The sequence below is a fragment of the Lipophrys pholis genome (genome assembly GCF_963383615.2).
Source record: "Lipophrys pholis genome assembly, chromosome: 15".
Taxonomy (NCBI): Eukaryota; Metazoa; Chordata; class Actinopteri; order Blenniiformes; family Blenniidae; genus Lipophrys; species Lipophrys pholis.
Window position 1 is genome coordinate 4,186,482 of NC_137642.1, and position 22,382 is coordinate 4,208,863.

General features: G+C 44.7%; 1 pseudogene across 1 annotated transcript in view; it reads left to right on the plus strand.

Moving 5' to 3' along the window:
• LOC308120728 (regulating synaptic membrane exocytosis protein 1-like) overlaps positions 1–12,152 on the plus strand; it is a 94,330-nt pseudogene extending 82,178 nt beyond the window's left edge. The window contains exons 26-34 of the transcript in view: positions 867–982; positions 2,855–3,015; positions 3,944–4,158; positions 6,008–6,040; positions 7,242–7,407; positions 9,391–9,503; positions 10,079–10,180; positions 10,280–10,419; positions 11,059–12,152. The product of the transcript in view is annotated as a regulating synaptic membrane exocytosis protein 1-like (transcript). The remainder of the gene's footprint in view (positions 1–866; positions 983–2,854; positions 3,016–3,943; positions 4,159–6,007; positions 6,041–7,241; positions 7,408–9,390; positions 9,504–10,078; positions 10,181–10,279; positions 10,420–11,058) is intronic.
• Positions 12,153–22,382: the final 10,230 nt, after the last annotated feature.

Genomic DNA, 22,382 nt, shown 5'->3' on the forward strand with positions numbered 1-22,382 from the left:
CCAAGAGATCTGATTGGTCAAGGTGGAGCTGTTCCACTCGCTGTCATCTTATCCAGAACATAACCTATTCCGGAGTAAGTTACCAGCGTAATTTATCCCCTGAAGAAGTGAATGAGCGTCGCAGTACGTAAAACTCAGGGTTAATCATTCAAGCTACCACGGTCAGAGAAATCCAGAGTCTGAGCATAGGCCCCTGGGGCAGCTCCCTACGTCTGTTATTCACACCAAGAAGAGCCAGCTAGACCGGAAGTTGCCATGCATCCTGAATCATTTACAAAATAAAGCATTCAGTTTTTGGATTTCACTTCAGGACAGGATAGAACAGTCAGAAACACAAAAGCACAGAAATGAAAAAAAACAAACAAAACGCAAACAACAGAGTCAACAAACTGAAACACTGTTGGTGGTAACTGGAGGGACTAAAAGAATACACTGTCCACTCACAGCCGGTGTAGATTGAAGGCAAGAAAAGACCTCACCATCATCTGTGTAAATGCTTGTATTCATCCACTGGTTAGCGCTCTTGCCTCACAGCGAGAAGGTCTGGCTTCAAATACTGTCCGGGACTTTTCTGTGTGGAGCTTGCATGTTCTCCCTGTGTGTGTTTGGGTTTTGCCCCGCAGTACAAAAAAAAGTACCATTCACCATGAGTCCCTGAGCAAGAGCCTCCGCTCCCACCAGCACTGTGTGGCTGCCAACCCACAGTCAATTCACTGAAGACATTTCCCCTCTGAGGACTGATAAGAGACAAGTAATGAATAGAATAATACAGATCTTGAATCATGACTCTGGTGTTTCTCAGACCTGCTGCTGCTGAGTTGGTTGAGTGTTGTTCTGCCATGGATCATGTTCTGTTTTCTGTGCAGCCCTAGTAGCAGAGGAGCGAGTCCGGCAGCTCCAGATGAGGGTTCATTCCAACCGCGTGTCAGCCGCCACCTCCAGCCAGCAGGACCTGGACCGGGCCCTCAAGAACAAACGAGAGGTGAGACGCAACTTTCACAGCCTGGAAATTGACTCTGAGCCCAGCTCATCAGGAGAATGGAGGAAGCAAAGTGTGTTGACGTCACAGTGAGGGTACGATGATGGTGAAGAGCGCTCGATTCACTGACTTCCAGTCACTCAACATTTCCTGGACCCTTTGGTTCCAATTTAACAAACCGGGATCATGTCCTTTTCCCATGAGAGGGCAAAAACCTCCTGCTGAGCAGGATTTTCAAGATGAATCTGAACTGTGAGAGGAGCCTCACGATCCTTCTGACTTTTTGGGTTTTAAACAGGATGTGTCACAAAGCGTATTTGGTATTTTCAGTTTTCTACTTCCTCAGGTGTTACACCTTTAACTTTGTGATAGATCATCCAGCACAGGGGTCCCCAACCTCCAGTCGCAAACAGAGAACAGAAAATTTGAATTTGAAAATGTACATTTAGTTTTCCATTAGTTTGCATTGAGTTTTATTATGAAAAATTATTCACTTCTGTCAGCGGTTCTTTCCTGTTCTGAACTCTGTCACAATGGTTTTCATAACATACAAGTCCTCGTTCAGGCCTTTTCATACAGCGGCCTGCCAGGCGGCGGGAAAAGGATGACGCTTAAGACTAAGACCGGTCCGTGGTGCACAGAAGGTCGAGGAGAAGTGATGTAGCACACCAGCTTCCTGGGTGAACAGTGTCATTTTTAACTGACTCAGGTCTGGTTCTGTCTCCTGTCCTGGCCTGAGTCTTTTCCTCCTCATATGGTTTTGTAGTGAAGTTGCATAAAAACACAAAAAACAGCAATGACTTTCCTTAGCATTTAAGCTAATGTTACAACATTAGCACAATATGTACATAAATGGCGCAATGTCATTGGTAAATGGATTTCACTTTTATAGTGCTATTCCACTGCTTGAGCAGTGGCTTTACACTGTTTATCACATTCACCTATTCACACACACATTCACACACACACCAATGAAGGCGGCACCAGTGGTGCTCAGTGTCTTGCTCAAGGACACTTTGATATACTGACAGAGTGAGATCAGGAATGGAACCTGCAACATTGTGATTGAGAGTCGACCTTTCTACCAAGCCACAGTCGCCCCAAACTGAGCACCAGCCAGTCTCCGAAGCCCAGCCTCCCAAACGATTTAACAGACAGGCCTCAGTATGTCGGGGAGGGAACAACAAGTCTGAGACCATCTCACTGAGCACAGGTGCTCCACAGACTGCGTTCTGAGTTCCCTCCTCTTCACTCTGATGACCCACGACTGTTGGGCATAGTTCAAAGTTCAGCACAAACCACATCATAAAGTATGCAGACAACACGACAGTGGTGAGTCTCAACCGAGGGGATGAGGAGGACTACAGAGAGGAAGTAAAGGCCTTTGTGGAGTGGTGTGATGGGAACAAACTGACCCTGAATGTCAAAAAAACCAAAGAACTGGTAATTGACTTCAGGAAGAAACAGCCAGTGCACACCCCACTTTACATCATGGACACTGCCTTGTACAGAGGAGCCATACAGAGTGTGACCAGCAGCGTCTCTCTATGGCGCGACAACAGCACCGCCTCCGACCGGAAAGCATTGAAGAGAGTGATGAGGGCCGTCGAGAAGATCATCAGGGTCTCATTGCCACAAATAGGGGACTTGGCAGAAAAACGTTGCCTGTTAAAGGCAGTGAGGATCACCAAATTGTCAGATTGACAATAATGTTCGTCTATCTATCTATCTATCTATCTATCTATCTATCTATCTATCTATCTATCTAATGACCCTAAAGCTCCTTGTTCTTCTGCTAGTTAGACTTTTTCCCGACCATCAGGTTCTTCATTCGATCTGTACTGATGCCTGACGTATGACTGTGTGTTCCTGCAGCTCTACAAGGACCAGAGGCGGAGCAGCGAAAACGTTTCCCACAAGTCCTCGGACAGTGATGTCAGCGACGTGTCAGCCATCTCTCGAACCAGCAGTGCCTCTCGCATCAGTAGCACCAGCTACATGTCCATCCAGTCAGAGAGACCCCGGGGACGCTTCAGGTGCACACACATCACATCGCATCACAATATATTACATCGTATTACATAACTTTACATTACATTACATGATATTACATGATATTACATGAGGCAACCCCCCACTGAGCTGCTTTCACCAAATAAAATCCATCTGGGGCTGAAAAGCAGGTTTAAAATAAAATAAAAAAAAGCAATTGTTAACAGTAGATATTACTTCAAATGTTTAACGCTTTTACCTCATTTTGTGTGGTTTTTTTTTAGACATTTCAAGCACTCTTAGCTGTTTAACATTTTTAAGCTATTGTAATTATTTTAAGTATTTGAACCGTTTTTATGGTTTTTCTCATTTCTGGATAGTTCATGTTTTGCTTTCATATTTTACCAAATGTTTAACTAAAATGAGGAATTGCTGATGTTTTCTCCTTTACCTGTTTTTAGCAGTTTTACCTGACAACAAACTATGTTGACATTTTTTAGTCTTTGTCAGAGTTGTTTTTGCTATTTTTACTAATTTCCATTTTTGGCTATTGTTTAGCTCCTAAGTTCATTTTAGTGATTTAAGTAATTTTTCTGCATTTAGCCACTTCTAGTAATATCTTTTAGCAATTTCTAATGTTCCATTTTTTAACCATTTAAAGCCATTTTGTTGGTTTTAAGCTTGTAGACTTACAGTTTTAGCTACTTTTTGTCATTAGAGCTTTTATTGTATTGTTGGTGTCATATTTCAAATGAAAGTATTTCTCTTTGTCTTTTTGTCTGGGGATGTCTTCAGGGTTAGCTCAGTGCTTAGCGTTAAGCTGCCTGTGTCCTCCTCTATCAGGAAACCCTTTACGTACTGTGAAGCACTGTGGTTTTAAATCCTGGCCCCCAACAGGCTGGGTCAGACCCCGTCGATGTCGTGAGCCTCATCTGAACTTCACTTGTTACTTGTGTTTTGGGCGGCGAGCAGCCGAGCCATGCGTGCGTCAGGCCGCCACATGATAAAGAGCACCAGCGTGAGCGGCGAGATCTACGGCATGGAGCACGCCGACGGCAGCCAATCGGACACGGCACTCGGAAGCCTGGGCAGCGGCATCAAGAAGCGGCGCTCGAGCCTGAGCCAGCGTGTGGTCGCCATCCTGCCGTCCAGACGGAGCCGTAGCACGTCGCAGCTCAGCCAGACAGGTCGGACCAACCTGACAACTCTGACCCGCTTCCTGTCGCTTCTGTTGGTTTTGAAACCTCTTGCCTTTCTGTTAATGGTGACGTATCATCACCAGAATGAATGTCTGCCCTGGAATCTTCTCAACAATCCAATCATAGAGTAACCATTAGTGTAATTCCTCTAAATAGATAACTTTGCCAAGGAGATTGGCCACCACTGAAAGCATCCTGTCTGTTTCGTATCGTCTGCTAACTCATTCAGGGACTTTGCATTCGGCAGATTCTGCACAAAAGTTAGCTTGAAAGATGATTTGAAGACCTGTTTTGAGCAGATCTGCCGGGAAGCTGGCTCTAAAGAAACTAAAGCAGAACAACAATATTCAACTCTTTCTTGAAAAGGATCCCTGCTGACCATGCCAACTCGTCTTTTTAACGGGTTAGGGTTAGGGTAAGGGTTAGGGCTAACCCTAACCCTAACCCCTAACCCTAACCCTAATGTGGATGTCTACCTGAAGTACGTACACTTTAGATCACGCTAAGAAGCTTTTATCAGTCACATTTTTCAGTAAACTTCTGAATATAGTCCAAAAGAAGTGCATTTAATGTCTTAATTATGAATTAGAATGGAATCAGTTTGTGCATAACTAATGCTACGTAGCAGTTGTCCCTGTGCGTGAGAGAGCGAGTAAGTGGCGGCAGTAGTGTAGAGACCAACTAGCCATGGGCGTAGCTTAAAGTGTGTTGCAGGTGATGTAAAGTGACACTGATTGTACCGTTTTGAGGTGCAGCTTCCTCTGAGCGACATGAACCGCTGAGTCATGGGAACATGATAGTTAGCCTTCTACCATCAATTTCAGACTTAAAGACGACAAGAGAAGGATTAACCTAAACGAGTCAGATGTTCAGGGTGTGCACTCTTTGTGGGTTGTAAACATTCCAAAGTGGCGGGAAACACAGAGGGATCTTCATTTTTTTCGTCCAGATCTAAAACTGAGGCTAGCATCGGTGCTCGCTCTCTTCAGCTCACCTCGCTGATCAAAAACAAACATGACACTTGATTAAGACTTCAGCAGAGAGCTAATGATCAGCTCTTGCAGCACATTTTTATCTGGTGGAATATGCTTGCTGCTACCGTAGCAACTAGGCTTTTCTCACATATTAAACAATAGTCATAATAACTTTATATATCCAGCATATTTCATACGAAGAATTCAGCTTAAAGAGCTTTACAGTTTGCAACTTGAGAAAAAGGGGTAAAAAACTATTAAAAAAAATATTTTTAAGAGCCAGTATTTTCTTCATTATTAAACTAAACGCATGTAACAGCATTTCTTCTTGTTCAATGAAGGTTTGCATCAAAGTCAAATCTGATTTAGAAATATAAATGATGGCGTCATTACCATACAAACAGACTGAACGTAAAGAGCAGACCTGAGCTCAATCATTACTAAAAGTAGAGAAGAGAAGTGGTTCTAGTGTAGAACCTTGTGGAACGCCCTTTTGAACAGTGAGGTAATTGGACTGCATTTACGACCATGCTGATCGAGGTTGAAATATTTTTTTTAAAACGAGTTATGTTTTAGTCTTTCTTTGTCTCATGACGGCTGTAAAACAGTGAAACAGCAGTGATTTGTTCCAAAAGAGAGAGGACGGCAGTGTAGAGATGCTAAAACAAGAATTTCCCCGTTTGCATCAGCAATTATTATAATGAAAACAACAGTGAACATTCCCACCATGGATTCAGCTCTTATGTAAAGAGTAAAGACTATGAAGTGAAGGAGCCATTTTAAACCCAGTGTGATGTTGTTGTTGTTGTGTATTGGCTTTGATGTTGTTATATGTGTGTGTGTGTGTGTGTGTGTTATTTCAGAGGCGGCGGGTAAGGCGGCGAACAGGCAGAAAGGTAAAGCAAAAGGCAGGTAGTCAGACACTTGAGGAGACACAACAGTTCAGCTAACAGGTCACACAGCATGCAGGCAGACCGTCCCACATTAGAAATAGACGCTTCAGCTCACTTCTTTGTTTCTTCAGTCACATAAAGAGATAAAATAGGCTGAATGTAGACGGACAGGCAAGACAAGCTCCAGGAAGAGTGGAGCAGTAGTTTGGTTAGAAAGGTGAATGTTCCCAGCACTTCCTGAACTCTGTCTCTGGCACGCTTCCTTACTCCACCCTCCTCCTTCACCATGAAGGCCGGTTCAGTTCGGACGGAAACCTGCTCCAACCAATCCAAAATAATCTCAGTAGTTTGATCGTTCTTACTCTGAAGGTGGAATTTCCTTCTTATTTTGGATGAAATTCTATATTGAAGCCAACAAGCAGCAGGTTTTTTTAAACGAGCTGAACTCTTCCTTTACAATTCAGCATTTTGTTTTTTCCAGCTCTCCCACGTTTTAGCTTTACATCTCTGCACAATATCAGGTTAACATATCAGGATAACGACATTGCTATACAAACAAACTCCTACATAGATCATTTTACTGTCTTTATGCTTTAGTTGCTTCGAGGTTTTTGTTTTTTGTTTTTTTCATCGCTTTATTTAACTTCTCAGTGACGTTTGTATTTTTAATGTCGGACTTCAGGGCAGTGGCCACTTACTGATTGACGATGCATTTTCTTTGCTTATTTCCTGCCTGGTTTTCTTTTCTTGTCTGGTTTGATCTTCCTTGTGCAGCGTGACGTAGCTTTAGTGAGTAAAAACCACAGTGTTCATAGAGTGACCATAATTTATCGCTTCAGTCTTTTGCCATATGTACATTGAATAAAGTATCTTCTATCTATCTACATTGAAATAAAGGAGTGAAATATTGTGCAGCATTTGAAGGTTCATCCTGTCGTGACCTCATCATCTAAAATGGCTTGAAATTCTCTTTTCAGCTCCAAAGATTACAAGGTTTTCAAATCTGTGCTTTTTAAAAAGATGTTGGTGAGGTCACACTGGAATGTAGTTTTGCATGGGTCATCAATTTGTGCAAACTTTTGAATGTCATAAAAAACAGGGTCATTCAGATTCCTGGGGAGGTGAAGGGATGCCTGACACCTTCAAGTTTTCAAACCAGCTGCAAAGACCTGCAGCTCACTTCAGTTTCTCTGTGTTTGGACAGAAGCATCAGCAGGTAAGAAGGCGTCGAAGGGGGGCAGCAGCAGCATCCAGAGGAGCGTAGAGACAGGAATGGCAGTCGAGTATCCACGGGGGGGATCGGCCATGAACCGGCAGGCCAGCAGAGAGTCCACCGATGGCAGCATGAACAGCTACAGCTCTGAGGGGAAGTACGTATGCCTACACCATACAAGGCCTCCAACACCTCCTGTCTTAATGCACTCGATACTACAACTTGGGCCCACTGGGCGGGGTTGAGGCGTCAAAGTTAGATTCAGTCCTGTCCATCAGTGTTTCCTAGAGGCAGTCTTGAGGGGACGGTTAGGATCAACTACCTGAGGGGAATGATGCTGTTTCACTAGCAAAAGGAACATTTAATATGTATATGTATGTGTACCATATAGTTCCAAATAGAAGCGCAGTGCGCGAGTGCCGGCTTCGGGGTGTGCGTCTATTGGGAATATGTGAGCGCAGGTTCAAACGTTCTGTAAAATACGGTGATTACATGTTTTCTTTGTCGACACGAGAGTCGTGTCGACAAAGACCGCGCATATCCAGATTTGCTGTGGCAGTCTTGAAAGACGGTGTTAAGAATAAAATGGCGAGAAGGGCCCTGCACACGTCCAGAGGCACTAACATGGACGGCGAGGGGGTGACGGCTTCCTCTACCCGCGGCGTGAGCCCAGCCCCCGGTGGACCGGTGTTAAGGAGAAAAACACTTGAAAAAACTTAAATTGACGGTTGTTTCTGCATTTTTGCGCCCACTGCAAAACATCGCATATTATTGAGTAGTGAGGTTTATACGCTCCACATCTTTGAAAGTGGCGGAATCTTCTATTGGGAACTATACGGTATGTGTGTGTGTGCGTGCGTGCGTGCGTGCGTTCGTGCGTTCGTGTGTGTGTGGCTGGACTGTTTTCTCAAGGTGCTCAGGTTTCCGCCCAGAGTCCAGAAAACATTTACTTTAATTTCCAGATTATAAGCTGCTACTTTTTTCACACACTTTGAACCCTTACACAATGACGTGGCGAATGTATGGATTATTACAGGTTAACAGGCTTCATGCCATCAGATTCTACCTCCACATATAAGATAAATGCTGTTTTGAGCCTCTGCTTCTCCAAAACTTGCCCTGAAAGTGATATTTCTGATCTTCATGACCTCGTCTCATGCTGCTTTCTGTGGTCCAGAACTCCAGCAGCTGACGGCCGTAAGTGATGTGTTCAGGTGCATCACGTATCGCCGCCCTGCTGGACTCCGTGGCTGAGAAATGTTCCTCCTCTGAATCACAATCAGCAAATAAGCAATGAAATACTTGATCAGCAGAGATAAAACCCTTGATGATTATGTATTTCTGAGATTTGCGGGAATTGATCAAAACATGAGCGGTGAAATTCCTGCCCTGTCACAACGTGGACAGCTGCGGCTTATAGTCACGTGCGGCCTATATATGTACTTTTTTCTTCTTTTTTTTTTCTTCTTTTTGCCAGTGCAGTTTATATCCAGGTGCGCTCAATAGTCTGGAAAATCTGGTGCTTGAGGTCCCTGCCTGTTATCCGCCAGCGTTTGCATCCCCGAAGTGTTGGAGGGTTCCCACCTTTTGTTTACCCTTTGGCAGATCTTAGCTGCTCAATCGAGTCAATTCAGAATCCAAATAATTTCTTGTGTCACTAATTTTGTTTAATAAATCAAAAACCATCAAAACTGTAAAAATCAGTCCACAAGAAAACACAACTCTCGGATTCGGTTGTTTAGCTGGCAGATTCCTGCAAATTTTGAACAAAACGCCAAAAACAGTAGAATTCCCAAGCCGTGACATATTAGTGGGTAACAAAAGACAACATTCCTGGAAACACACCAAGTGGTCCTCTTTATTCATGTGTACAAGAGGATGGCGGACAGTCTGTAGGCACCAGCCCTTTATTTCAGTCCAGTGTGGGAACCCACTCGTCACTGCAGCACTTCCTCATGCCAGTTGAGGACGATGGAGGAAGTAAGGTCCTGTGGTCCATTCAGAAGTACAGAACTGAGTGAACAAACCCACCTCTGGATTCCTAACGTTTACTAGCAATGACGCATCAATCCACTGGGATGTTTATTGACGTGATGTCACATTGTGAAGAATACAGCGAGTGATTTGGTTTGTGTGTCAGTTTGATCTTCTCAGGGATGCGTTTGGGTGCCGACAGTCAGTTCAGCGACTTCCTGGATGGGCTCGGTCCCGGGCAGCTGGTTGGCCGGCAAACGCTGGCGACGCCTGCCATGGGTGAGTCCACAGATTGTTCCATACACATGTTTTTGTTTTTTATGAAGTTCATTTGAAGATACAACAGGCACAGTACGACCTAATGATGGATACGCTTCAGGAACATCCCCGAATTTCAAGCAGCACTTAAAGGATCTTTGGGCCTTCTGACTGAAAGCTCATTTAGTTGTCTTCCTTTGGCTTTCAAATGGAGAATTTAAGCATTTCTGTTGTTTCAAATCTGACTTGCTTCGAGGGCTCATCTGTTTTCCATTATTTTATTGAAACCCTTCCATCAAATGCAGCTCTAGTTGAAAGACTTTCATGTTTAAGGTCCATCAAAAGTATCAAACATTTTAATCGCCAATAAGGCATCATTTTGTAGGACTTCAGATTGAAGGTGTAGTTTTTTTCGATACGTCACGAGCTTGATTTGCCGTTTTATGGTACAAATGCAAAAGGGAAGCAAAAGAGAAGGTTTTTATTTGAAGTAGCTCGAACTTTCTGGCACTTGGTTAGAGTCTTTTCAGTAGTTTATCACAGTTTTCCCTAGTTTTCTATTTGCACACTCAGTTTTGACCTCTGGTACCTCACAGGTGACGTTCAGATCGGTCTGATGGATAAGAAAGGCCAGCTGGAGGTGGAGGTGATCAGGGCACGAGGCCTTACATCTAAACCAGGCTCCAAATCCCTCCCAGGTAACACTCGGTCCCACCAGGTCATGTTCAGACCAGCACTAAGTCAGCGACCCCCAGACTCTTTACTCCCACTTTTCTCCCGTCCGTCTCCGTCCCCAGCTCCCTACGTGAAGGTGTACCTGCTGGACAACGGAACATGTAAAGCCAAAAAGAAAACCAAGATTGCACGCAAGACCCTAGAGCCGCTCTACCAGCAGCATCTGCTCTTTGATGAGAGTCCGCAGGGCAAGGTGCTTCAGGTAATGGCTCCCCCCTACCACCACCCCCGCCCCCATCACCACCATCCACTGAATGGTTGGTGCTTCAGAAATAATCAACGTCAATGTCTAAATGCCTGATCTTTAAAAAAATCTACAAACACATTTCGAACGGGCACCTCGATAGAGCGCAGACCTTCGCCAACGCCACATTTCTTTGCGGAACCAAGTTAGCATCACTAGCATAATAGCCGTTAGCTCATATAGCTGCTACCTAGGTAGGTGAGGGAGCTCCATCACTGTGGAATCTACCATAATGAGGACCAACATACGCTGATCTCCTTTGATCTCCATGAGGGGCCTCTCATATCCACTTTGTATGGGAGAGTTTTTCACAGTTTTTGGGGATTTAGTCTTAAAATGTTAACTGTTAACGTCCCAAAATCTAATTGATTTGTCCTTTGATTATGACAAATAATCCCTGAAGATTTCATGCAATTGCAGTGAGTAAAATACATACATACATACATACAAACCAATAAATAAATACACGCAGACAAAAACAACCCCCCCCCCCCCCCCCCCCCCCCACACACACACACACACACACACACACACTCAAATAAAACCCAGGTCTGAGCTCATCTTGTCCCACTGACGTCACTGTTTTCTGTCCTGCAGGTGATAGTGTGGGGCGATTATGGACGATTGGACCATAAATGTTTCATGGGTGTAGCACAGATCTTATTGGAGGAGCTGGACCTCTCCAGCACGGTGATTGGCTGGTACAAACTGTTCCCGCCTTCCTCACTGGTGGACCCTACGTTAGCTCCGCTCACACGGTTGGCGTCTCAGACGTCACTGGACAGCTCAGGACCGCCGCCGGGCGTTCGGTCCTAGTGACCCGACGGCAGCCGCCCACTCCCCCCTCCACCCCTCAATGGACCACAGCTACTGGACCACAACTGAGCAGAGGGCGCGAGCACGCCCGGAGGACGACGCCCAGGAGCCCTCGGTCAGCCAATAAGAAGCCAGACGGAGAGACAGGGAACGAGAGAGAGCGAACGAGAGAGAGGGAGAGACAGAACTAGCCAATCAGAGCTTAGCTGGAGTCCGACAATCACGTCTCACACCTTCCCCTCTTCCTCCTCCTGACGCCGTTTTGTTTTCACCGCTTTGCTTTCTTTGTGTTCTCCTCTGAGCTGCAGCAGGTTTCCGTCCTTCACCCCGCCCGCTTCTCGTGCAGCCAATCAGAGCAGAGCTAGGATGCAGCGGCGCGAGCGTGGAGTTAGGAGGTTTAGCTAGTCGGCAGGAGAAGGCAGCAGCACGTGCACATTGTTCACCTCGGTGTGAAAAGGAAGCACAAGAAGAGTTTGAACGCTTTTCTGTGTCAGAACAAGCAGGGAAGAAATAAATCAGAGGCCAAATCAACGATCGACACACTTTTACCTTAAACCTTTTGAGGATCATGTTTTGAGTTTTAGTCTTGGTTTCGCTCAGATTTCAGAATGGTACCTTCAGGCGCAACCTCCCTCTGTGTGCGTTTGGGTATCGAGCGAAGAACCGTCGCTTTCACCCCCCATCCTGACCCTCCCACCCCCGACCCCCTCAAACTTCCACCTGTAGGAGGAAGCAGCATGACTCGGGGGTTTACCCTAGACCCCCCCCCCAAGCTGCATGCACGTTTCTTTCTTTCGTTCCGTTTTGTTTTCTTCCATTCTCTTTCCTCTACCTTTTTTTGTAAACTCGAAAGACAAATTTAAGGAACGATTTTGAAAAAAAGAAAAACAAACAAAAAAAGAAAACAAAGTCTAGACTTATGTGTGTTAGTTCCACATACTTTTAGGCCAGCTTGTATGTTGCATGTTCTTGTACAGTTTGCTCGTACTGAATATGAATACAAACCAAGAAAAGCCAAGCCATCCTCCGCCCCCTCACCGGAGCGGACCAATAGCGGGAAGGGGGAGGGGTCAACTCCACCCAGGCCACGCCCACCGCTCTGGGTCTAAATATCCACATTAGGAAGTGTCCAAAAAAAGAGGAAGAAGGTGGTCTTTCCTTCCATTTTGTTCTTCGAACCGCAGTGCTGTTCTGTAGTACTGAGCTTCCTCGAGCCCCCCCGGCGTAATCCCAGGATGTAGACGTCTGAACCGTAGTTTACGACAGTCGGGGCTAGAGACAGATAGAGAATGTGTGTATAACAGCTAAATGTATATGAAGTATCGTTATGAGTTTGACAGAAATTATAAAGATATAGATATATGAATATAAAACAGAGTGTATCTGACTGAACACCCGTCACCACACACACACACACACACACACACACACACACACACACACACACTCAAACACACCTTGTACATACAAATCAGGACGAGCGGCTTCAGCTTCAGTTATGAACAAACTTAGCAGACATTCCTAATCCTGCGACCGGCGCTCGAGCCGCTGAGCGGCAGCGAGCCAGGAGGGGGCGCTAGCAGGCATTTATTTTTCTCCCTGGTTGCAGAAAATGAAGCGGAACCAATCGGAACAGTTTGGTTTTCTCCTTTCAGCCCCCCTCCCCCCCTCTGTTGGTTACTATTGGTTTGGTTTGGACTGGACTCTAAAGCCGATGAGAAATCTGGTTTTGCAGACATATTTTGCTGATGTTTTCGTTGAAGCCCCCCCTCCCCCTTCCCCTCCCCTCCCCTCCCCTGCCCTTGGCGGTATGGCCGACTGCCCTTTCCTTTGTCAGTATTACTCCAGGTATACTGATTGTTTACAGCCCATGGCTCCCCCACTCCCAAACCACAGATTCTAGAAGAAAGACGAAGTATTCACTGCAACAGTTCTTGTTTGTATAACAGATGTGGCTCTACTGATGTGTATGTTTTATATTCAAGAGTTCATTTTTATTATTTACAAATAAAAGACTGTGTGGAGGAAGATCACGGCTTTTTGGAACGGTGGTGGTGTCGACTTATTGCCAACCCAGTGATGGAAAAAAAAAAAGACCAATCGGTGATAACATTATGACCACTGTCAGGAGTCCTGATCAAAACATCGGATCCATTTTGTCTCAAAACTGAAGAAGAAAGGAAAAATCAAAACTTCCAGGTTCTAAAGCACTTGTGTCAGATTCCGGTGCTCGAGAGACGGCATCCTGCATGTGAACTTTCTTTCTCTTTTGGGTGTCCGTTTACATGAAAACGGCTCACGAGGTAGAACTTTTTGAAAATGCTCTTACTCCGACTCTGTGGAAACGAGAAAAATGCAACTTTCTGAAATGCTGCGCCCACAGCCATAGAACTCATTGTTCTGCACATGCTCAGCAGATGGACAATCAGAACAATGTTTCTTGCACTGTCATGACTCCCAGTCCATATGATCCTGGGTCTTGATGCTTTTATTTTGAATTCCACCCCCTGATCGTAGACAAACATCTTGGTTCCAGATAGCAGAACGGCGGTCCAGAGGCCGAGGAGAGTTCATGGCTCCACAGTTCAGAGGCGTTACTGCAGCAGACGATAGACCGGCACAATATTGAACAGCTGGTCGTAATGTTATGGCTCTTCACACAACACACGTTAAAAATTAGGATCATGCATCAGTTTTGTCTTAGTATGAGCAGTTATTACATTATGCATGTCAATATATTATTATGTAATGAACTTTCATTATAGATTCTGAATTTCTATTCAAGACTCAGCCGACTCTTCTCAGCACACATTTCTAGTCTGTTGCCAAAACCATGTAGAATTCATTGTGTTTAATATAGACTGACTCCACTGTTTGTTAAGTTCACTTTTTAAAGTGAAACAAAAGAAAAAGATTTTCAGACACTCAAACAGAGAGGAAAATAGGAAAATAGATCAAATGAAAATGAATGCATCCAGGTGGGTTTTGGGGAAATCATGAGCAGCTTTTAGTGTGTGTGTGTGTGTGTGTGTGTGTGTGTGTGTGTGTGTGTGTGTGTGTGTGTGTGTGTGTGTGTGTGTGTGTGTGTGTGTGTGTGTGTGTGTGTGTGTGTGTGTGTGTGTGTGTGTGTGTGTGTGTGTGTGTGTGTGTGTAGCCTCAGGTTGGAAATATCATTTCCACCAAGTGCAGCAGTGGAATCACATGAAGAAACACACACTGCAGCACAACAGTTCATCTTGATGAAAACATTAAATCCTGCAAGTTCAACAATGTGAAATCAGAAGTTCATGGAAAAGTGTTGGACCACGTCAGGATGAAAAGAAAAACAAGGAGAATCCAGACTCTGTGGAAAAGGTGAAAAGGGGCAAAATGTGGGGAATAATTCAGAAATTGTAAAGTGGAAAAGTACTCTCTCCGCCACTGTCGCACCCTATCGCTGTCTCATCCAAATGTTAACTGAACTCATCAAGATTTAATTGGGCAACAGCGTCAAGGGGCGTGGCCTGCGAGTTCGGCAGTTTCTTATCGGAGTATGAGCAGTCCTGCTGAAAAGCTTTTTTTTCGGCAGCTGGCTGACGTCACTGCCGAATTTTCTCATTATTCTTATGGGTCCAAAAAGGGAGAATGAAGGGGCCTTTACAGGAATTAACTGGACACTGGATCAGCACCACTGTCTCAGAACTGTACTGTGACCAGCTCATGCTAACGCTACAATAATACAGACCGACATTAACGAGTAACTGCTAACTTTCATCTGAAGTTGACTTCCGGCGTGTAGCCGCAGCTGTGTAGTTTTGATCGGAGACTTCTGCTATTCAAGACGACAAAACTTTACTCTGCTGTTGTCTGGTGGATTGGAGGATTGTTGTCAGCCTGAAGAGGACTGGTTAGCCGCGGCCAATTCGCTACAACACCCGCTGCTAGCAAGCTGCGCCTCACCTGTGGCCGGGCTGTTTGCTGTTGTCACCTGGATTTCCTGTGCCTGCCTGGTTGGATCGCTTGTCAACTTCAAGATGCCGCCGAAATCAAAAGCAGAGACGAAAACGGAGGAAGAATATGTCGAGCTCGAGCAGGTGCTCCAACAGCCAGCAGAGGGAGATGTTTACTGCACTACTGCAGCAGCAACAGGAACACTGTAAAGGCTTGGTTAAAATAATAAAGGACTCTAAAACACAAGGCGGGATGCACTCTCAAAAGAAGAGCAGGAAGTCTAAACCGGCATAAAAGGAAGTAGATGACATTAAAATGGGCAAAACAAAACTTACAGAACATATTTTAATATTATGTAATATTTCAGTGTTCTTTTCATTTGTATCTTAGTTTTTGTTTTAACCATGGCAGGTTCCCAGGATGATGGGTGTGAATATACCACAACAAAAGACTGCACCATCAAGCTCACATGGGTGACGTGTGCGGGAACATCCACCCGTCCAGGAGTGAGAAGGAGCCAGCCTCCTGTGTGTCTGAAGGGATGAGGAGGAATCAAAGTACACCAAGCACAGGTGTACCCTATTACCCCAAATACACCCCCATACACCCAGGAGCCTGCAGAGAAGAAATCAGCCAGAAAGCCAGCACGCAGCGACTGACCCACACGGGTCTGAACAGATGTTTTACAACATTCATCTTCCATTTGAGCTTATTCACAAGCAAAAACACTTTTAAAGAACAATTGTTTCTGTACAGTGCCTTGATGTGGAAGCCAAAAAAATGTATACATACATTTTAACATCCAGGTTGTTTTTGAGAGTGACGTGTTATTTTAATTGAACGTATGTGACAGAAAATGACCTGATGATTGTTTTACTTTTCTAAATAAACTAAAGCATTGAATGATGCCATTTGTAGCCATTAAGATTGGATAATGTATAATTGCTTTAAGAAAATGAAGGTATTTGTGAAGCACATTTGGATTTACATGCAAACAACACACATTAAAATTCAACACATGCTGTTTATTCTTTTTATGATGCATCCACTGTATGTTTAGTCCAAAAATAACACTGTAAAAAGAGAATGAGAATGCAGGTGGGTAAAAAACACAGGAACTGGAAATATACTTATAGTAGGCTATTTTTTATTTTTTTTTAACAATGGCTGTTGTGAAACAACTCCAATCTTGCCAGGTGGGGGTTAATCTGACTCTGACAGTTGTCCTCTTATTACAGTTTTTTTCAATCGCTAACAAGCGCTTACCTATACTTCAGATACTTTTTCTGAACTCTTAACACAGATTCACACCTACAAAACACAATTGGCCAAATGGATAATTTTCTTCTCAAAAACACATTTTGTTAGATATATACTAACTCTTCATTTCAAAATAGAACATATCTTTCTCTGAACACACTACTTTTACCAAAACACTGGAAATCTGACTCAATTAAATAACTCTGTCAAAGAATAACACTTGTTTTCACTTCACAAGGTACATTCAGTCAATCAAAGTACACCAGGTTTCAAAATACTTGCTATTGTTGACATTACAAAAACTGCATAGAGTTTTATGTTTCAGTTTTACAGGTATTTGCATGCAAAACATGCAATCCCTGCGACAGTCTGGCGTTGTGTCCAGGGGTGTACCCTGCCTAACGCCTGCTAATAGCTGGGATAGGCTCCAGCCCCCCCCCCCCCCCCCCCCCCCGCGACCCTGCATTGGATAAGCGGTATAGATAATGGATGGATGGAACATGCAATCCACCGTTTTTACACTAAATTTCTTGGTTGGGAACTGTATGTCCACATATAATGTTCACATTTCAAAGCATTCCAGTAAGAAGCAAATCATGTTTTTCCTTTACTTTTTACTTCAGGAGGTACAGTAGAAATACTGTTTACAGTATGATAGAACAGAAAAAGTTACAGTATTGCTTACAGTGAACAAAATATCCATGAAACAAATAAGAGCATTCTGACCAAAAAAACAACTGCAAAAAGCCCAGATAAAAAAGGGAGAACTAAAAAAACAAACAAACAAAAAAAAACTCCCACAAAATTACTGTAGCTAAGCTCTGCGATCTTCAGGGTTCGGCCACATGTTTTCATCAACATCGCATCTGATATTATCCAAGGCGATGCACATGGGATAGAACCGCTAGCTATGTCGGATCCACCCTTGGCAATCATCAACTGTGATGTCCCTGCAGCCAGCATCCATAGCTTCAAGGAGGGACATCTGGTCATGTGGTTGATGGTCATAGACCTAAATCAGCAGTGTGTAAATTATTTAATTGTTTGTTTATTATCAACTGAGATATATTGTTTTTGAACTCATCATTGCAGAAGCAGAGATTTTTCTACTGTATTTAAGGTTTGGAATTTTGTTTTTGCTATTGTGGGAAGTTGTGTGTTAACATTCGCAAATACTACAAAAACAATCCATAGTTTTGTTGGGAGGTATAGCTTGTCTGTTAAGAAAATGTAAGCATTATGGAAATGTGTTCACTGACTGCATATTGTGTGAAAACGACATGAAATGTGTGAATGGTATGGCCACAGAAGACCGATGCTGTGCTAATTGTATTTAGAGTTTTGAAAATGTGACAACTGTTTGGACAAACGCTTGTTAGCGACTGAAAAAAACTGTAATATTGAAGAGAAAAACTTTATTACCTATTTTGAATTCAATGACAAGAAACTCTGCACTACTCTGTATGTACGTGCATGATAACTGGTGTAACAACGGGACAATCATAGACCAGCACTGTTCCCCAGACCTCGAGTACATGTCTGTAAGATGCCGGCCTTTTTTTCTACCGAGAGAGCTAACTGTAGTGATCGTCACGGCTGTTTACATCCCACCCGACGCCAACGTAAACACAGCGCTCTCTCTCCTGCTGAACACCATCAACGAACAGCAGCGGAACACAGGAACGGTACTGGACTACATCAAGTGCTGCATCGGGAATGTGACGGTCGACAAAATCATCCGGGTTTTCCCAAACCACAAACCCTGGATGACCAGCCAGGTCCGCTCACTCCTCAGGGCCCGCGACGCTGCCTTCAGGTCAGGTGACAGAGTTCTGTACAGGGCTGCTCGAGCTGACCTGAAGAAAGGAATCAAAAAAGCTAAAGCGGACCACAGGTTGAGAATAGAGTCCCACCTGTCCAGCAACAACCCACGAGAGGTGTGGCGGGGCATACATCACATCACCAACTTCAGAGGCTGTGATGTAACAACAGCAGACCCGAGTGTGCTGCTAGCAGAAGAGCTTAATATATTCTTTGCTTGCTTCGAGACACCACAGCAGCACTCATCTGTTCCAGCCCTGCCTCCAGCCCTGCCTCCACCCCCACCAGGCTCCCCCACCACTCCACTGACTGTACAGGAGCACGAGGTCAGGCGGGTGCTCCTGACAGTGAACCCCAGGAAAGCTGCGGGCCCAGACGGAGTTCCTGGCAAGGTGCTCAGAGCATGCGCCAACCAGCTCACCACCACCTTCACCAGGATCTTCAACCTCTCCCTGGCCCAGGCAGTCATCCCGTCCTGCCTCAAATCAGCCACAATAATCCCGGTGCCGAAGAAGTCTCCCGTCACCATCCTGAATGACTACCGTCCGGTGGCCCTCACCCCGGTAATCATGAAGTGCTTCGAGAAGCTAGTTCTACAGCACATTAAGGACCATCTCCCCAAAGATCTCGACCCCTACCAGTTCGCATACCGGGCAAACAGATCCACTGAAGATGCCATCGCTGCAGCTCTCCACCATGCTCTGCACCACCTGGAGCAACAGCAGAGCTACGTCAGGATGCTCTTTGTGGACTACAGTTCTGCCTTTAATACAATAATACCGGACATCCTCATCACAAAACTAGACACTCTTGGCCTCCCCCCCCTCACTTGTGCTTGGATTAAGGACTTTCTCTCCAACCGGCCCCAGACAGTGAGACTCGGCCCCCACCTCTCCTCCACCCGCACGCTGAGTACCGGCTCCCTACAAGGCTGTGTGCTGAGCCCTCTCCTGTACTGCCTCTACACCTACGACTGCAGTCCGACCCACAACAACAACCTCATAGTGAAGTTCGCGGACGACACTACGGTGATCGGACTCATCTCAAGGGAGGACGAGACAGCCTACAGAGAGGAGGTCCGGAAGCTGACAGACTGGTGTTCAGAGAACCACCTCGCTCTGAACACCAAGAAAACTAAAGAGATCATCGTCGACTTCAGGAAACACAGCACCGACCCAGCCCCCCTCTACATCAACGGCGAGTGTGTGGAGAGGGTCCACTCTTTCCGGTTCCTTGGCATCCTCATCTCCAACAACATCTCCTGGACAGAGAACATCACTGCAATCACCAAGAAGGCTCAGCAGCGGCTGCACTTCCTGAGAGTTCTCAAAAAGTACAACCTGGACTCCAACCTGCTGCTGACCTTCTACCGCTCATCCAGCGAGAGCCTGCTGACTTACTGTATTACAGTATGGTACGGCAGCTGCACCGCTGCAGACAGGGAGAGGCTCCAGAGAGTGGTAAAGGCAGCACAGAGGATCATCGGCTGCTCTCTCCCCTCCCTGATGGACATTTACACCTCCCGCTGCCTCAGCAGAGCTACGAACATTATCAAGGACAGCTCCCACCCTGGCTCTGACCTGTTTGACCTGCTGCCCTCGGGAAGGCGCTACAGGGTCATGAGATCAAAAACGAACAGATTCAAAAACAGTTTTTTCCCCAAAGCCATAACCACTGTGAACTCTTGTATGCACTGACTTCACTTTACTTTACTTACAGACTACCTCATAATGTGCAATATAATTTTTATAGTTCTTATTATCCTGTAAATACACTCTGTACTCTGTACTCCTGTAAATACACTTTGTACCCCTGTAAATACCCTCTGTACCGTTCACAGGACTGGACCGTGCACCTTACCCCCTACACCCCCCACCCTCCTTCTTGCACTATATTCTGCCCTTTTTGACTGCTGCACTGTCACTGGAGTTGTTTTGTGACAATAAAAGGCATTCTATTCTATTCTATTCTATTGTTAATCTCTATATTTTATATTATTCACCCTCATCACTCCACACACACACACACACACACACACACACACACACACACACACACACACACACACACACACACACACACACACACACACACACACACACACACACACGCACAGTCCACTACTACGTGTTCTTCTAATCAAGGGTGTAGGAATGACTTTAACATTGGGCGGGACACATATTGGAAACCTGACAGATCCGTAAATAGTTTGAGCAGAAATATGTCATGAATGAACGACACTGGAATTTTTTATATACCTCTTTTTTCTGGGAGACTCAAAGACGCTTTATTTTGCTTGACTCATTCAGTCCATACTGGACGTTGAAGCCTCAGCTGCCCAGAGAGTGATGGCCAAATGAAGCTTCATGAAACACTGTCTTTATTTTCTGAAGCCACTAGATGGTGCTGTCTGTTCAACAAACGTTTGAAAGTCCACTTCATCGCCAGTCTTTCAGACTCTATCTTCAAACCAACAATGCTATCTAGTGGCAATCTGCACCATCAGCAACAACCACCAACCACTCACTCTCTCACTGCATTCACCCAGGCAGTTTGGAGTTCAGTGTTTTGCCCAAGGACACTTCGGCATGTTGGCAGGCAGAGATGGGAATTGAAGTTGCTACTTTCCAGTTGGGAGACGAGCGCTCTACCAACCGAGCCATGCCGCCCTGCCCACATTGTTTAAAGACATTTCAGTGACAATGACAAAGGAAGTAAAGGCAGAATAATCCCAGGAGGGCATTTCAACTGTGATTTGTGTAAAGAAAAAAAAAAGATCAATTCCCCTTGGATCCTGGACCCCCCAGCAGGAAATCCAAAGCAGTTAAATATGTATCAGAAGAATTATACTTATTATACAAGTATAAGTTTAAAAAACAAAGTTTCTGTGATACTTGATTCACTTATATATTTATGATAACATTTTAGAAAAGTCTTGAGGAATTATTACCATGAAATGTAAATGTAGACCATGAAACCTTGCACATTTGTGGAAAAACGCTTCTTCAACTAATGTCATATATGAACCATGGAGAACTTTGCCACACAAACACACACATCGCTGTAATTGCATTGTTTGTTATTTACAGTGTTTACAGCGACACAGTTTCATTCTTCTTTTAACGATAGATGCTTTTGTAACTTTACAGTTCATGTTGTTTTAATAGACCTCATAGGCTTTTATTTCTACTGTTTTTACAGGATGTTTCATGGTTCATCTCCATCACTGTCAGAAATATCATCTCATGTCACTATATCTTCTGTTTCCTTCAGAACATCCACAGTACTGGCACCCTATCAATCAGTCTTGTTGACATACGTGAACATCTGTCTGGATCACATCTGACTTGCTGGCAGGTGCAGTGGACGAACTGCAACACACCTTGAGGAGCAGGACTTGTAGTCCTCCAGGTCCCTGTTAACTCGCCATCCTCAATGTGCCATCCACTACTAATGGGTGAGGGTGAACACATGATATTTTTCAGACAACGATTCATTATTGCTGCTTGGTAGTTTGTCCTTTTGCAGTGTTGGTGTAGAGCGTCACATGCTGGGAGGCATGGATAGTTCTGACAAAGCTGAAGATGCCATGCAGAATGCTCTGTATATTGCATTGTTCACATTTTCAGCAGATGACTGGACGTACAGGTGGCACACATATTTGTATAGAACTTCAAAGGCGGACTGGTCCAGATAAAAGCTTCTACTCAGATTTGTAAATGCAGTGAGGTCAAATTGGCTTAAGTCAACGATTCTTGTTTTGTTAGAAACTCCTGTTTGAAAGTACAGCCAACATGGTAGATCTTTCTCCAGACTTAAAGCAACGACTGCCACATCAGTACCAGGGCTCTTAATGACCGCAGTGTGATGTTCCTGTTTTCTCAAAGACAACCTTGGTATTTCAGTTCCATTACCTGGAGTTTGAAGCATCAATGCTCTTTCACCATAGTGATGAACTTTCTTCTCAGCAATAGGTAGACCCAACCAGACCAGGACCAGAGGACACAATAGGTAGACCCAACCAGACCAGGACCAGAGGAAACATTAGGTAGACCCAACCAGACCAGGACCAGAGGACACAATCGGTAGACCCA